Below are 15,398 nucleotides of genomic sequence, written 5' to 3'. Positions count from 1 at the left end.
AAAAGGTCAGAGATATGCCAATCTGAAACCAGGAGCCAGGACCTCTTCAGGGTCTCCCATGCAGATTCAGGGGCCCAAGGACTTGGGCCAACTTCCTACTGCTCTCCCAGGCTATAGCAGACAGCTGAATGGAAAATGGAGCAGCCTGGACTTGAACCGGCCTCCATGTGGGATGCCCCCACTGCATGCAGTGGCTTTACTAGCTACACCACAGCACTGGCCTCAAGACAATGCTCTAAAATGATGCATTAATTATTCCCAAATATTGAAAAGTGGCATGGTACACATTTGAATGTGTTGTTTTGTACTAGTTGTAGAAACAGTTTAAAATATATTTATATTTAAAAATGTAAGCTTTGATCTAAAGGTTTACTTTCCCTTAAGGTGCCTGTTTGGAAACTGAGAGATCATTGAAGTCTCAAGATAGAGTACAACTGATCTTATCCAAGCCTCCTTTATCACATGAGGATGCTAAATGCCAAGCCCAGAGAAGTAAAGTGAATTGTTCAAGGTCACATAGGTAAGTTGTGGCAGGGATAATTCTGTATTAGCATTAGGTATCCTGATACATAGGCCACTGTTCTGTCAATTTTGTACTCCTTCTGGAGTTAAAGATTCTAAGTTGTGGAAAATTGAATTTGGAAATTTAGTGGTTGCTATGTTGTTATGGTGAGAAATTTCTGTGTATAGCTATGAGTTGCTTAAATTTTATTCAATATATTTTTCTAGTATGTTTGCTATTTATTTGAAATGTATAACAAGTAGCTTCATCTATTTGCCAAAAAAAATTTTAAAGATTTATTTATATTATTTGAAAGTCAGAATTACACAGAGAGAGAAGGACAGGCAGAGAGAGTGGTCTTCCATTCACTGGTTCACTCCACAGTTGGCCTCCATGGCTGCAGCTGTGCTGACTGGAAGGCAGGAGCCAGGAGCCTCTTCCTGGTCTCCTATGCAGGTGCAGGGGCCCAAGGACTTGCACCATTTTATAGTGTTTCCCAGGCCATAGCAGAGAGCTGGATAGGAAGTGGAGCAGCCAGGTCTTGAACTGATGCCCCTATGGAATACCAGCACTGCAGGTGGCAGCCTCACCCACTATGCCACAGTGCCAGCCCTTGCCAAAAGAATTTATAGAAGCTATTCCATATATACACTTCACAATTATTTAGTTACTTGACATGAACTATCCCTGCATATTTGAAAATTTTGAATGGTATCACTTGGGTTTTAAGAATGTTATATTTTAGGTCTCTTAATATTTTTAGTGATGATGTTTTAAAGGCCCTTTCTGTTTTATGGAAAATGATAAGGATTTTGTTTTACAATGGCCATAGTATTACTACTTAAAGCAATAGATTAAATAAAACTTTTAAACAAAGTCATTTAATACTGAATTCTAACACACTGGTATATTTTAAAGTGAGAAGCCGGATTTCTTTCAGATATTCTAAAGAAGAATGATAATCAAAATTGAAGACATCTACAGTTTTTAATCACTTGTTTTAAATATTGGTCATAATGGTCCAATTTTGAGTTTAATTTTAATTAGCTTTTAAATGATTCAATATGTTTTATAGAAAAAATTCGGAGAACATAATTATATACTCAACCTCCCTCCCTTCTTTTTCCTTCTTTGTCATTTTTTTTAGCTTATGAAATGACATTTTCAGTTTACATTACATTAAAAAGGGTTCTTGAATCAAGGGACAAGTTTAACAGGCAAAAAGCAAAAAGATCGTAATTTAGAGGGAATACAGACAATGGCTCTAAACAATATTTGAATATCACATCTAAACAATATTTGAATAAATTGATAAATATTTTAATTTCTCCTACTAAAATGCTCAAAGTCTTTAATTATTTATCAAATATTAGTGCAAAATTATGGATTTAAATGATCCCAAAAAGTGATGAATTTTTGTGTAATAAAGTCCAATTTTTGTCAAGGCTTTTTGACAGTCTCACAGAAAACTTATGTTTGTGAATGGGAAGAATAATACCAAAATATCCATACTACCAAAAGCAATTTGCAAATTCAATGTAATCCCAATCAACATACCAACGATGTTCTCAGAGCTAGAAAAAATGATGCTAAAATTCACATAGAAACATGAGAGATGCTTAACATCTAAAGCAATATTATAAAGCAAAAAAAAAGCTGGAGACATCACACCATATTTTAAGACATATTACAGGGGTCAGCACTATGACAAAGCAGGTAAAGTCACCGTCTGCAGTGCCGGCATCTCATATGGGTGCCAGTATGTTTCCCAGCTGCTCCACTTCTTATACCCCTCTCTGGTATAGCCTGAGAAAAAAGTAGAAAATGGCCAAAGTCTTTGGGCCCCTGCACCTGCATAGAGACCTGGAAGAAGCTCCTGACACTTGGATTCAGATCAACAGAGCTCCGGCCATTGTGGCCATTTGGGGAGTAAACCAGTGGATGGAAGACCTCTCTCTCTCTCTGCCTCTACCTCTCTGTAACTCTGCCTTTCAAATAAATATACTGCAAAAAAAAAAGAAGAAGTGTTAGCACTGATATAATAACAGACACATAGTTCAATGGAAAAGACTTGGTAGCATAGAAATAAACCCAAATTTCTACCAGCAACTCATATTTAACAAAGGAACTCAAATGAACTGGAGAAAGAAGAATCTCTTTCACAAGTGGTGCAGAGGAACTTGATTATCCATATGTAGAAGCCTGAAAAGAGACTCCAACATCTCTTACACTATGTGAAAGTGAACTCACAGTGAATTAAAATGTAATCATAAGACCCAAACCCAAGTAAACATAGGGAAACTCTAAATATTGTCAACACACAATAGCTTTTGGGTAAGATTCCAATAGCAATAGTCACAAAAATAAAAACAGAGACATTTGAGTATATCCAACTAAGATACTTCTTCACAACAAAGTAAACATCAGAGTGTAGATACAATGAACAGATGGCAGGAAAAATTAAAACTCTGAATGTTTACAGATTTCCAGAACATTTACATGAATTGGAAAAACTCCAAAAAATACAGTGAAGAAACAGGCAAGGATCTGAATAGACATTTCTCAGAAGAAATGTACATGGTCAAAACATGTGAATATGCCCGATGTCACTAGCCATTATGTAAATATAAATCAGAACACCATATCAGTCTCCAACACCTGTGGGAGAATACAACACTCAGGTGTTTGTGTGTGCAGCAAGTGGGTTTAGAGGACCCTGTTCACCTCTGGAGAGCAGAGCCTACAGGGAGGTAAAGAAACCTTACTGCGCAGGGGCATGCTAATCTTCTCTGTATCATTCCAATTTTAGTATATGTGCTGCCGAAGCGAGCACATGTGCTGCCGAAGCGAGAAAGAGATGAAAAGAATTTATCTCAGCTAGCCACTAATATTCAAGAAACAAGGTCTTCAGGAAAGCCAACTCAACTGACATTTTCATGTCATTGTTAAATAAAGGAAAAATTATCTAGGTTCAGCAATACGTAGTTTATAAGAGAAAGACTACAGAGTAATTTCCTTGGCATAGAAATAACTTTGTTTTTTTTTTTTGTTTGTTTTTTTTTATCCATGAGGGCTTGCTATCACCACCACACACCCACATCCCATATACAAATGCCTGGCTTGAGTGGTAGCTTCTCTGCTTTGAGGCAAGTTTCTGCTAGTGTGCACCCTGGGAGGAGACGGAGGATGGCAGAAGTGCTTGGGTCCCTGCACCCAAATGGGACATCCAGAATGAATTCCCAGTTCCTGGTTTTGGCTTGGTCAAGCTTTGGCTATTGCAAGTGTCTGGGGAGTGAAGCAGTGGTTCCCTCTTCCTGTCACTCTGCCTTTCAAATCAATAACTGTTGTTGGTAATGACTAATAATGATATTCACTGATTGTCAAATTTTGAATCTATTAATTATAGACAATTTCTCTTTGTATTTTTAAACTTTCATAATGTTCTGTAGCCAATTTCATCACTAGAAATAAAAACTTTTCCTCAAAAAAAAAAAAAAAAGAAACCTTACTGCTTTCCTAATGTGCTTATTAAGTTCTTGACCAGCGCCTGTTAGTCTTGCCACAAACTTTCTAGTCTTACTACTTTCCTTCTTCTTCTTCTTCTCTGTGACTTGTAAAATAGTATACATTCTATATACTGTGGATACTTTTGATTTATTTTATTCCTTCGGTCTCCTATGAAGTTCCTCCACAAAAGCACAGCCCTCAAAATATTCATTCATTTATGCAGTCTGCAGATTTCATGAGCTACTAAATTCCAAGTAGTATGTTAAAGGCAAGATCTGGGCCTAAGAGAAAAGTGGTCTAAATTCTGTGCCTAGAAGAGGATTTGGGACATAGTAGAACTTCAGTGAAGTGCTATGTGAATGACATGCACTCATTAAATGAGTAATCTAAAGCATACACTTCATTTAAGCAACACAGCAGCCCTACTCACCTCAGGTAGAGCAATTGAGAGGAATAATGTGAACAAAAATAAGACATCAATAAGTTGAATAATAACAGAGAAAAAACAAAATGAGATAGATGCCAACATTACTGAGCTATTTTTGAGGAATTAAATTGATAGAGGGGCTGGCATTGTGGCCAAGTGGGGAAAGCTGCAATCTGTGAGGCCAGCATAACATCTGAGTTCCACTTTGAGTTTAGGAATCTCCACTTCCAATTTAGCTCACTGCTAAACACCTGGGAAACCAGCAGAAGATGGACGAAGGACTCAGGTCCTTGCCACTCATGTGGGAGACTTGGATGAAGCTCCTGACTCCAGCATGCCCCAGGCTCAACTGTTGAAACTCTCTGGGGTGTGAGCCAGCAGATGAAAGCTATCTATGTCTTTCCCTCTCTCTCTAAATCCACCTTTCAAATAATAAAGATTTAATAAACAAATTAACTGATTTCAAAATACACAAAAACATGAACAATACTATATCATTTTTATGCCAAACTGATAAAAAATAACAAATGCTAGAGAGCACATGGGAAAAGAAAACCATCATATATGGTGGGTGAAAACACAAGTTAGTACAGATGTTATGCAGAACAGTATGGTCATTCCTTAAAAAGGATAAAAATTGGGGCTGGCGCTGTTGTGCAGTGAGTTAAAGCCCTGGCCTGAAGGGCCAGCATCCCATTTGGGTGCCAGTTCTAGTTCCAGCTGCTCTTCTTCCAATACTGCTCTCTGCTATCTCCTGGGATAGCAGTAGAAGATGGCCCAAGTCCTTGGGCCCATGCACCCATGTGGGAGACCCAGAGGAAGCTCCCGTCTCCAGGTTTCATAATGGCATAACTCTGGCCTTTGTAGTCATCTGTAGAGCGAACCAGCTAATGGAGGACCTCTCTGTGTCTCTACCTCTATTGTAACTCTTTCAAATAAATAACAAAAATTAAACTAAGATAAAAATTGACCTACCATGTGAGAGTTATCTTGCTCTTGGCTATATAGAATAAGGAAATTTTATTAGAAGGAAAGGAGGAGAGCATATCAAAGATACAGCAATTTTCCCATAACACAGCCACTATAACACAGTTCACTGCAGCCAGGATTTGAAACCAATCTAGCTGTCCATCAATGAAAAACAATGGACAGGGCAACCTCTTTTAGATACAAAAAAAGAACAAAATATTATTAAATTAATTGAAATAAGACAGAAGCAGGAACACAAATGTCACCTGGTCCTTGTCGCATGTGGAAGTGAAAGAAAATAATGGATCTGAACACAGAACTGTGATTACTAGAGGCTGAGAAGGGAAGCAGCTAGGGATAGAGGGGGATTGGATAATAGGTATCAAAAATCAAAGAGGCAGAAAGAACTTCTGGTGTTCCATAATATAATGAGATGACTACATTCAACCATATTAGGTTCTGTGTAAAGAACTGAAGGAGAGGAGCTGGTAGTCTCAAATCATGGAGAAGAATTAGAAACTGTAGTTGCTTGGGGGCCAGCATTGTGGCACAGTGGGCTAACACCCTGGCCTGAAGCACCAGCATCCCATGTGGGTACCAGTTCTAGTCCTGGCTGCTCCTCTTCTGATCCAACTCTCTGCTATGGCCTGGGAAAGCAGTAGAAGATGGCCCAAGTCCTTGGGTCCCTGCACCCAAGTGGGAGATCTGGAAGAAGCTCCTGGTTCCTGGAATCAGATTGGCAGAGCTCCGGCCATTGTGGCCATCTGGGGAGTGAACCGGCAGAGGAAGACCTCTCTCTCTCTCTGCTGCTACTTCTCTCTGTAACTCTGTCTTTCAAATAAATAACTCTTTAAAAACTTAATAAAACTGTAGTTGCTTAGCTTGATCACTTTTTACTGCATAAATGTGTGCAAATATTGCACTACACCCTGTAATAATGCATGACTAGGACACATTAATCACAAATTATTTCAATGAAATTTTAAAAATTAGAAGCATTTCTTTATATTAACAATGAACTATTTGAAAATGAAATTAGAGAAACATTTCCATGCATAGCAGCATAAGAACCAGGAACCAATGTCTTCAATGTTATCAGTGATGAATCAGATTCACAGCCCCCAGCACTCAGTTTTTGCCATACTTTACCATGGCAATTGTGGGCATATAGTAGTAAATCAATGGACAGGAATCCTTTGTCTCTAAATCTGCTAAATAAATAAACAAGGAATTCATCAAAGAAAAAGAGATATCAATTTGGATGCCAGGCACAAAAACACATGCACTTGAGCTATCCTCCAGTTTGTGATGCCAACAAATCTTTCAGACATGTTACATTTTCAGAGACTTTTCTGTAATCTTGCTAAGCTTTCTGGAAATCTGCCTTATAGCAAAGGGTTTCCCAATTCCATTACACTCATGATATTTCTTTTGTGTGATATATTAGTTTACCATCTAGAGATAATTTATGGTACAAAACTTTTCTATGCATGCATGTTTTCTCATTTGTGAGTCTATTCATGGGAATTGAAGACTGATTTATAACAGAAATACATTTTCCAAATTCATTGCATAGACTTTTGTTCCTTATGAATTCTCTGAAGTCTGTTGATGTCTAATTTCTGGCTAAAGGTTTTATTGTATTTACAGCATGCAAAGACTATCACCTTTTGTGAATTCTGTGTCTATACAAGCCTGAAACAAAGAAAATGTTTTTGCACAATCAGTATACGCCTAAGAAACCACCTGTGTCAATTCTCTGATGTACCATTGACTTCTGACTCTAATAATATTTATAAGCTTTCTCCTTTACATGAGTCTCTGTTGGATAGGATGTGATTTCCAGCAAAAGGTTTTGTCACAATACTTACATGAATTTTGGAGAAAAGCTCTTCCACATTCATTATATTGTTAAGGTCTCTCCCTTGTTCAAATTCCATGATGGATTATGAGGCATTACCTATGTGAAATGACTTTCTCACATTTATTTCATTCATTAGATATATATGTTGTGCATTCTGATATAAGGAGAGATTTGGGCAGAGCTTTCCAACACTCATTACACCCATAAGGTTTCTCTCCCACGTGAATTCCCTGTTGTCTTATGAGGTATGGCTTCTAATTAAAGGGATTTTACTTTCAAAGGAGTTTTTCCCTATATGAATTTGATGATGTACAATGAGGGCTGAATTATGGTAAAAGGCTCTGAGTCATTACATTCATAAAATTGCTCCCCATGAGAATTCTTTTATGTTTGATGAGGTCTGATTTGCACCACAAAGGCTATTCACATGTATTATATTCATGCATTTCTCCCCTTGGTGAATTCTCTAATATTTCATGAGATATAACTTGCACAAAAAGGTCAAGTAGAAAATTCCCTGTGTGGATACTCTGATATCTTATGAGTTATGAGGTACAGCAAAGAGGCTTTCCACCATCCTTCCATCCATAAAACCTACCTAAATTGAGCAACAAAGATATAGAAAACCTAAACACACACATAACCAGATGGAAATGATACCAGTAATAAAGACCATCACTACCAAGAAAACCCCAAAACTGGAAGGCTTCACTGCTGAATTCTAACAGACATTTAAAGCACTAACTGCAATTCTTCTCAAGTTATTCAAAACAATTGAGAGAGAGGCGATTCTCCCAAATTCTTTCTATGAAGCCAACATCACCTTCATTCCTAAACTTGAAAAAAGTGCAACAAAGAAAGTAATTATAGACCAATTTCCCTGATGAACATACATGCAAAGATCTGCAACAGAATTCTGGCCAATTGAATCCAACAATGCATCAGAAAGATCATCCACCCAGACCAAGTGGGATTTATCCTTGGTATGCAAGGATGGGACCAAAGGCTTTTCCACAGTCATTTCATTTATAAGCTTTCTCCATGGTGTGAAGGCTCTGATACTTTCTGAGGTTTGACTTCTCAGCAAAGGTTTTTCCACAGTCATTGCAATCATAAGGTTTCCCCCAGTACAAATTGTCTGATGCTTTGTGAGCTTTGATTTCTCAGCAAAGGCTTTTCCACAATGATTGCATTCATAAGGTTTCTCCCCTCTGTGAATTCTCTGATGATTTATGAGGTTTGCCTTCTGGCCAAAGGATTTTCCATAGTAATTGCATTCATAAGGTTTCTCACCTGTGTGAATTCTCTGATGATTTATGAGGTTTGCCTTCTGGCCAAAGGATTTTCCACAGTCATTACATTCAAAAGGTTTCTCACCTGTGTGAATTCTCTGATGATTTATGAGGTGTTTCTTCTGGCCAAAGAACTTCCCACAGTCATTAGATTTGTAAGATTTCAACCCTGTGTGAATTCTCTGATGTCTAATGAGATCTGACTTCTGGTGAGTGGTTTCCACACAATCATTACACACATGAGGGTTTTCCACAATATGAGTGCTGTGATGGAGGGTATTTAATACTGAATGAATTCCCACAAGGTTTACATGCATAGGATTTCTTCCCTATATTTGGTCTATGATTCAGTCTAACATGTGATTGGTAAATGACAGGTTCCACAGTCCCAATATACTTATAAATGTTCTCTCTTTTCAGGTGAATACAATCAGAATTCCACAGTCAGTCAGCTGGGAGGGGTGGATGAATCCGGAAACAGCTGGTTTCCTTGTACTAAAACAAGCGCCATATCACGAAGGACTCTTGCATTTCTTTTTCTTTTTTGCATTTTTCACATTTTCTTATTTATCATGGTTTGTAATAAATTTTCTGATGTGGGTTGTGGTTTTGAGGCTGGCTTAAGGAGTTCAGGGAACCAGAGGAATGGTCTTTTTCAATTAGGGCACAGCTGTTGTTTCTCTCCAATTCTGGCTTTCTGTAATTGCTTTGGGTGCCTCAGGCAATTTTTCATTTTGAGCGACTTTTTCCTAAATGCTTTGTTGGTCTGAGTTTGTTTTGCCTTTTTCCTTTTCAAATTGTGTATTCTGATGCAATACAAACAAGGGTTTAGAACGAGGATCCATCAGGAAATTGAAAAACAGAACATATTGGGTTTTCATGATTAGAAATCATAGGCAACATGACCAAGATGAGTTTTTGGGTTTTGGAAAATGACATAGAACCCTTCCACTGAGGGGCAGATATTAATTTCCTCCAAATCGAGAGTGAGTGCGATTTTCAGGTGAATTCAATCAGAATTCCACAGCCAGTCAGCTAGGAGGGGTGGATGAATCCGGGAACAGCTGGTTTCCTTGCAACTAAATCAAGCCCAATATCACAAAGGACTCTTGCATTTCTTTGGCTTTTTCTCTTTTTTCTTTTTTTCATGGTTTGTAATGAATTTTCTGATGTGAGCTTTGGTTTTGAGGCTGCAATATAGAGTTCAGTGCACAGGAGGAATGGTCTTTTTCAAAAAGGGCACAGCTGTTGGCCTGCTTCAATTCTGCCTTGCTGTCATTGTTTTGGGTGCCTCAGCCGATTTGTGGTTTCTTGTGTGGCAATTTCCTAAATGTTTTCTGGGTCTGAGTTGGTTTTCCCTTCTTCCTTCCCAAATTTTGTAATTCTGACGCAACACAAACAAGAGTTTGGACAGAGTAGCCATTATGAAATAAAAAACATTACAATTAGGCATTTGAAGAATATAAATCTACAGGTAACACGACCAAGGTGAGTTTTTGTGTTTTGGAAAATAAAATGGAACACTTTGGCTGAGGTGACAGATATTAATTCCCTCCAAACTGAGTTTCACTACGATTTTCAGGTTAATTCAGTCAGAATTCCACAGGCATCAGCTGGAGGGGTGGATGAATGCGGGAACATTCGGTTTTCTTGAGACTAAATCTAGTCCAATATCATTATGGATTCTTGCATTTTTTTGGCTTTTTTCTCATTTTTCTTATTTATCATGGTTTGTAATGAATTTTCTGATGTGAGCTTTGGTTTTGAGGCTGGCATATTGAGTTCAGGGCACAAGAGGAAGGTTCTTTTTCAATCAGGGCGCAGCTGTTGGCTTGCTCCACTTCTGGCTTGCTGTCATTGTTTTGGGTGCCTCAGCCGATTTGTGGTTTCTTGAGTGCCAATTTCCTAAATGTTTTCTGGGTCTGAGTCGGTTTTGCCTTCTTATTCCCAAATTTTGTATTCTGATGCAATACAAGCATGTTTTGGAGAGTAGCCATTATGAAAGAAAAAAAAAAAAACCACAGCGCATTGACCTTTCAGGATTAGAAATCTACAGGCAACACAACCAAGATGAGTTTCTGTGTTTTGGAAAATGACATAGAACGCTTCTGCTGAGGGGACAGATTCTAATTCCCTCCAAAATGAGTGTGAGTGCGATTTTGAGGTGAATTCAATCAGAATTCCAGAGTCAGTCTGTGGAAGAGGGGGATGAATCTGGAAACAGCCAGTTTCTTTGTGTCTAAATCCAGCCAAATATCACAAAGGACTCTTGCATTCCTTTGGCTTTTTCACATTTCCCTTATTTATCATGGTTTGTAATGAATTTTCTGATGTGAGCTTTGGTTTTGAGGCTGCAATATAGAGTTCAGGGCACCTGAGGAATGGTCTTTTTCAAACAGGACACAGCTGTTGGTGTGCTCCAATTCTGGCTATTGTCTTTGTTTTGGGTGCCTCAGCTGAAATTTGGTTTCTTGAGTTTCACTGCGATTGTCAGGTTCATTCAGTCAGAATTCCACAGGCAGTCAGCTTTAGTGGTGGATGAATCTGGGAACAGCCGGTTTCCTTGCAACTAAATCAAACCCAATATCATTATGGATTCTTGCATTTCTTTGGCTTTTTCACTTTTTTCTTATTTATCATGGTTTGTAATGAATTTTCTGATGTGAGCTTTGGTTTTGAGGCTGCAATATGGAGTTCAGGGCACAAGAGGATGGTTCTTTTTCAATCAGGGCACAGCTGTTGGCTTGCTCCACTTCTGGCTTGCTGTCATTGTTTTGAGTGCCTCAGCCGATTTGTGGTTTCTTGTGTGGCAATTTCCCAAATGTTTTCAGGGTCTGAGTTGGCTTTGCCTTCTTCCTTCCCAAATTTTGTATTCTGATGCAATGCAAAGAAGAGTGTGTAGAGAGTAGCCATTATGAAATAAAAAACAAAACAAATAGGCATTTGAAGCTTAGAAATCTACAGGTAACATGACCAAGGTGAGTTTTTGTGTTTTGGAAAAAAAAATGGAACACTTTGGCTGAGGTGACAGATATTAACTGCCTCCAAACTGAGTTTCACTGTGATTTTCAGGTTAATTCAGTCAGAATTCCACAGGCAGTCAGCTGGAGGGGTGGATGAATCCGGGAACAGCCGGTTTCCTAGCAACTAAATCAAGGCTTTTATCATTATGGATTCTTGTATTTCTTTGGCTTTTTTTCTATTTTTCTTATTTATCATGGTTTGTAATGAATTTTCTAATGTGAGCTTTGGTTTTGAGGCTGGCATATTGAGTTCAGGGCACAAGAGGAAGGTTGTTTTTCAATCAGGGCACAGCTGTTGGCTTGCTCCACTTCAGGCTTGCTGTCATTGTTTTGGGTGCCTCAGCTGATTTGCGGTTTCTTGTGTGGCAATTTCCCAAATGTTTTCGGGGTCTGAGTTGGTTTTGCCTTCTTCCTTCCCAAATTTTGTATTCTGATGCAATACAAGCAAGATTTTGGACAGAGTAGCCATTATGAAAGAAAAAAAAAAAAACAGCAAATTGACCTTTAAGGATTAGAAATCCATAGGCAACACAACCAAGATGAGATTCTGTGTTTTGGAAAATGACATGGAATGCTTCTGCTGAGGTGACAGATTCTAATTCCCTCCAAATGGAGTGTGAGTGCGATTTTGAGGTGAATTCAATCAGAATTCCAAAGTCAGTCTGTGGAAAGGGGGGATGAATCTGGAAACAGCCAGTTTCTTTGTGTCTAAATCCTGCCAAATACGACAAAGGACTCTTGCATTTCTTTGGCTTTTTTCTCTTTTTTCTTATTTATCATGGTTTGTAATGAATTTTCTGATGTGAGCTTTGGTTTTGAGGCTGGCATATTGAGTTCAGGGCACAAGAGGAAGGTTCTTTTTCAATCAGGGCACAGCTGTTGGCTTGCTCCACTTCTGGCTTGCTGTCATTGTTTTGGGTGCCTCAGCCGATTTGTGGTTTCTTGAGTGGCAATTTCCTAAATGTTTTCTGGGTCTGAGTCGGTTTTGCCTTCTTTTTCCCAAATTTTGTATTCTGATGCAATACAAGCAAGATTTTGGAGAGTAGCCATTAGGAAAGAAAAAAAAAAAAAAAACACTGCGAATTGCCCTTTCAGGATTAGAAATCTACAGGCAACACGACCAAGATGAGTTTCTGTGTTTTGGAAAATGACATGTAACCCTTCTGCTGAGGGGACAGATTCTAATTCCCTCCAAAATGAGTGTGAGTGTGATTTTGAGGTGAATTCAATCAGAATTCCAGAGTCAGTCTGTGGAAGGGGGGGATGAATCTGGAAACAGCCAGTTTCTTTGTGTCTAAATCCAGCCAAATATCAAAAAGGACTCTTGCATTTCTTTGACTTTTTCACATTTCCCTTATTTATCATGGTTTGTAATGAATTTTCTGATGTGAGCTTTGGTTTTGAGGCTGGCATATTGAGTTCAGGGCACAAGAGGAAGGTTCTTTTTCAATCAGGGCACAGCTGTTGGTGTGCTCCAATTCTGGCTTGCTGTCATTGTTTTGGGTGCCTCAGCTGATTTGTGGTTTCTTGAGTGGCAATTTCCTAAATGTTTTCGTGGTCTGAGTTGGTTTTGCCTTCTTATTCCCAAATTTTGTTTTCTGATGCAATACAAGCAAGCTTTTGGACAGAGTAGCCATTATGAATGAAAAAAAAAAAAACACAGCAAATTGACCTTTCAGGATTAGAAATCCATAGGCAACACAACCAACGTGAGATTCTGTGTTTTGGAAAATGACAGGGAACGCTTCTGCTGAGGTGACAGATTCTAATTCCCTCCAAATGGAGTGTGAGAGCGATTTTGAGGTGAATTCAATGAGAATTCCAAAGTCAGTCTGTGGAAGGGGGGGATGAATCTGGAAACAGCCAGTTTCTTTGTGTCTAAATCCAGTCAAAAATCACAAAGGACTCTTGCATTTCTTTGGCTTTTTTCTCTTTTTTCTTATTTATCATGGTTTGTAATGAATTTTCTGATGTGAGCTTTGGTTTTGAGGCTGGCATATTGAGTTCAGGGCACAAGAGGAAGGTTCTTTTTCAATCAGGGCGCAGCTGTTGGCTTGCTCCAATTCTGGCTTGCTGTCATTGTTTTGGGTGCCTCAGCCGATTTGTGGTTTCTTGAGTGGCAATTTCCTAAATGTTTTCTGGGTCTGAGTCGGTTTTGCCTTCTTATTCCCAAATTTTGTATTCTGATGCAATACAAGCAAGATTTTGGAGAGTAGCCATTATGAAAGAAAAAAAAAAAAAACACAGCGCATTGACCTTTCAGGATTAGAAATCTACAGGCAACACGACCAAGATGAGTTTCTGTGTTTTGGAAAATGACATGGAACGCTTCTGCTGAGGGGACAGATTCTAATTCCCTCCAAATGGAGTGTGAGTGCGATTTTGAGGTGAATTCAATCAGAATTCCAAAGTCAGTCTGTGGAAGGGGGGGATGAATCTGGAAACCGCCAGTTTCTTTGTATCTAAATCCTGCCAAATATCAAAAAGGACTCTTGCATTTCTTTGGCTTTTTCACATTTCCCTTATTTATCATGGTTTGTAATGAATTTTCTGATGTGAGCTTTGGTTTTGAGGCTGGAATATGGAGTTCAGGGCACCGGAGGAATGGTCTTTTTCAAACAGGGCACAGCTGTTGGTGTGCTCCAATTCTGGCTATTGTCTTTGTTTTGGGTGCCTCAGCTGAAATTTGGTTTCTTGAGTTTCACTGGGATTGTCAGGTTAATTCAGTCAGAATTCCACAGGCAGTCAGCTTTAGTGGTGGATGAATCTGGGAACAGCCGGTTTCCTTGCAACTAAATCAAACCCAATATCATTATGGATTCTTGCATTTCTTTGGATTTTTCTCTTTTTTCTTATTTATCATGGTTTGTAATGAATTTTCTGATGTGAGCTTTGGTTTTGAGGCTGCAATATGGAGTTCAGGGCACAAGAGGATGGTTCTTTTTCAATCAGGGCACAGCTGTTGGCTTGCTCCACTTCTGGCTTGCTGTCATTGTTTTGAGTGCCTCAGCCGATTTGTGGTTTCTTGTGTGGCAATTTCCCAAATGTTTTCGGGGTCTGAGTTGGCTTTGCCTTCTTCCTTCCCAAATTTTGTATTCTGATGCAATGCAAAGAAGAGTTTGTACAGAATACCTATTATGAAAGAAAAAACACAACAAATAGGCGTTTGAAGCTTAGAAATCTACAGGTAACATGACCAAGGTGAGTTTTTGTGTTTATGAAAATAAAATGGAACACTTTGGCTGAGGTGACAGATATTAATTGCCTCCAAACTGAGTTTCACTGTGATTTTCAGGTTAATTCAGTCAGAATTCCACAGGCAGTCAGCTGGAGGGGTGGATGAATCCGGGAACAGCCAGTTGCCTAGCGACTAAATCAAGCCCTATATCATTATGGATTCTTGCATTTCTTTGGCTTTTTTTGTATTTTTCTTATTTATCATGGTTTGTAATGAATTTTCTGATGTGAGCTTTGGTTTTGAGGCTGGCATATTGACTTCAGGGCACAAGAGGAAGGTTCTTTTTCAATCAGGGCACAGCTGTTGGCTTGCTCCACTTCTGGCTTGCTATCATTGTTTTGGGTGCCTCAGCTGATTTGTGGTTTCTTGAGTGCCAATTTCCTAAATGTTTTCGGGGTCTGAGTCGGTTTTGCCTTCTTATTCCCAAATTTTGTATTCTGATGCAATACAAGCAAGATTTTGGACAGAGTAGCCATTATGAAAGAAAAAAAAAAAACACAGCAAATTGACCTTTCAGGATTAGAAATCCATAGGCAACACAACCAAGATGAGATTCTGTGTTTTGGAAAATGACAT

The 15,398-nt window shown here is 38.8% G+C and overlaps 1 pseudogene; it reads right to left on the bottom strand.

Annotated features, from left to right (window-relative positions):
• Window positions 1-3,267: 3,267 nt before the first annotated feature.
• On the bottom strand, window positions 3,268-3,335 carry LOC138848345 (U6 spliceosomal RNA; annotated as a pseudogene).
• Between the last annotated feature and the right edge of the window lie 12,063 nt (window positions 3,336-15,398).

This window comes from Oryctolagus cuniculus, unplaced genomic scaffold (assembly GCF_964237555.1).
Source record: "Oryctolagus cuniculus unplaced genomic scaffold, mOryCun1.1 SCAFFOLD_46, whole genome shotgun sequence".
In the NCBI taxonomy this organism is placed as follows: domain Eukaryota; kingdom Metazoa; phylum Chordata; class Mammalia; order Lagomorpha; family Leporidae; genus Oryctolagus; species Oryctolagus cuniculus.
This window is presented reverse-complemented; position numbering and strand designations above follow the sequence as displayed.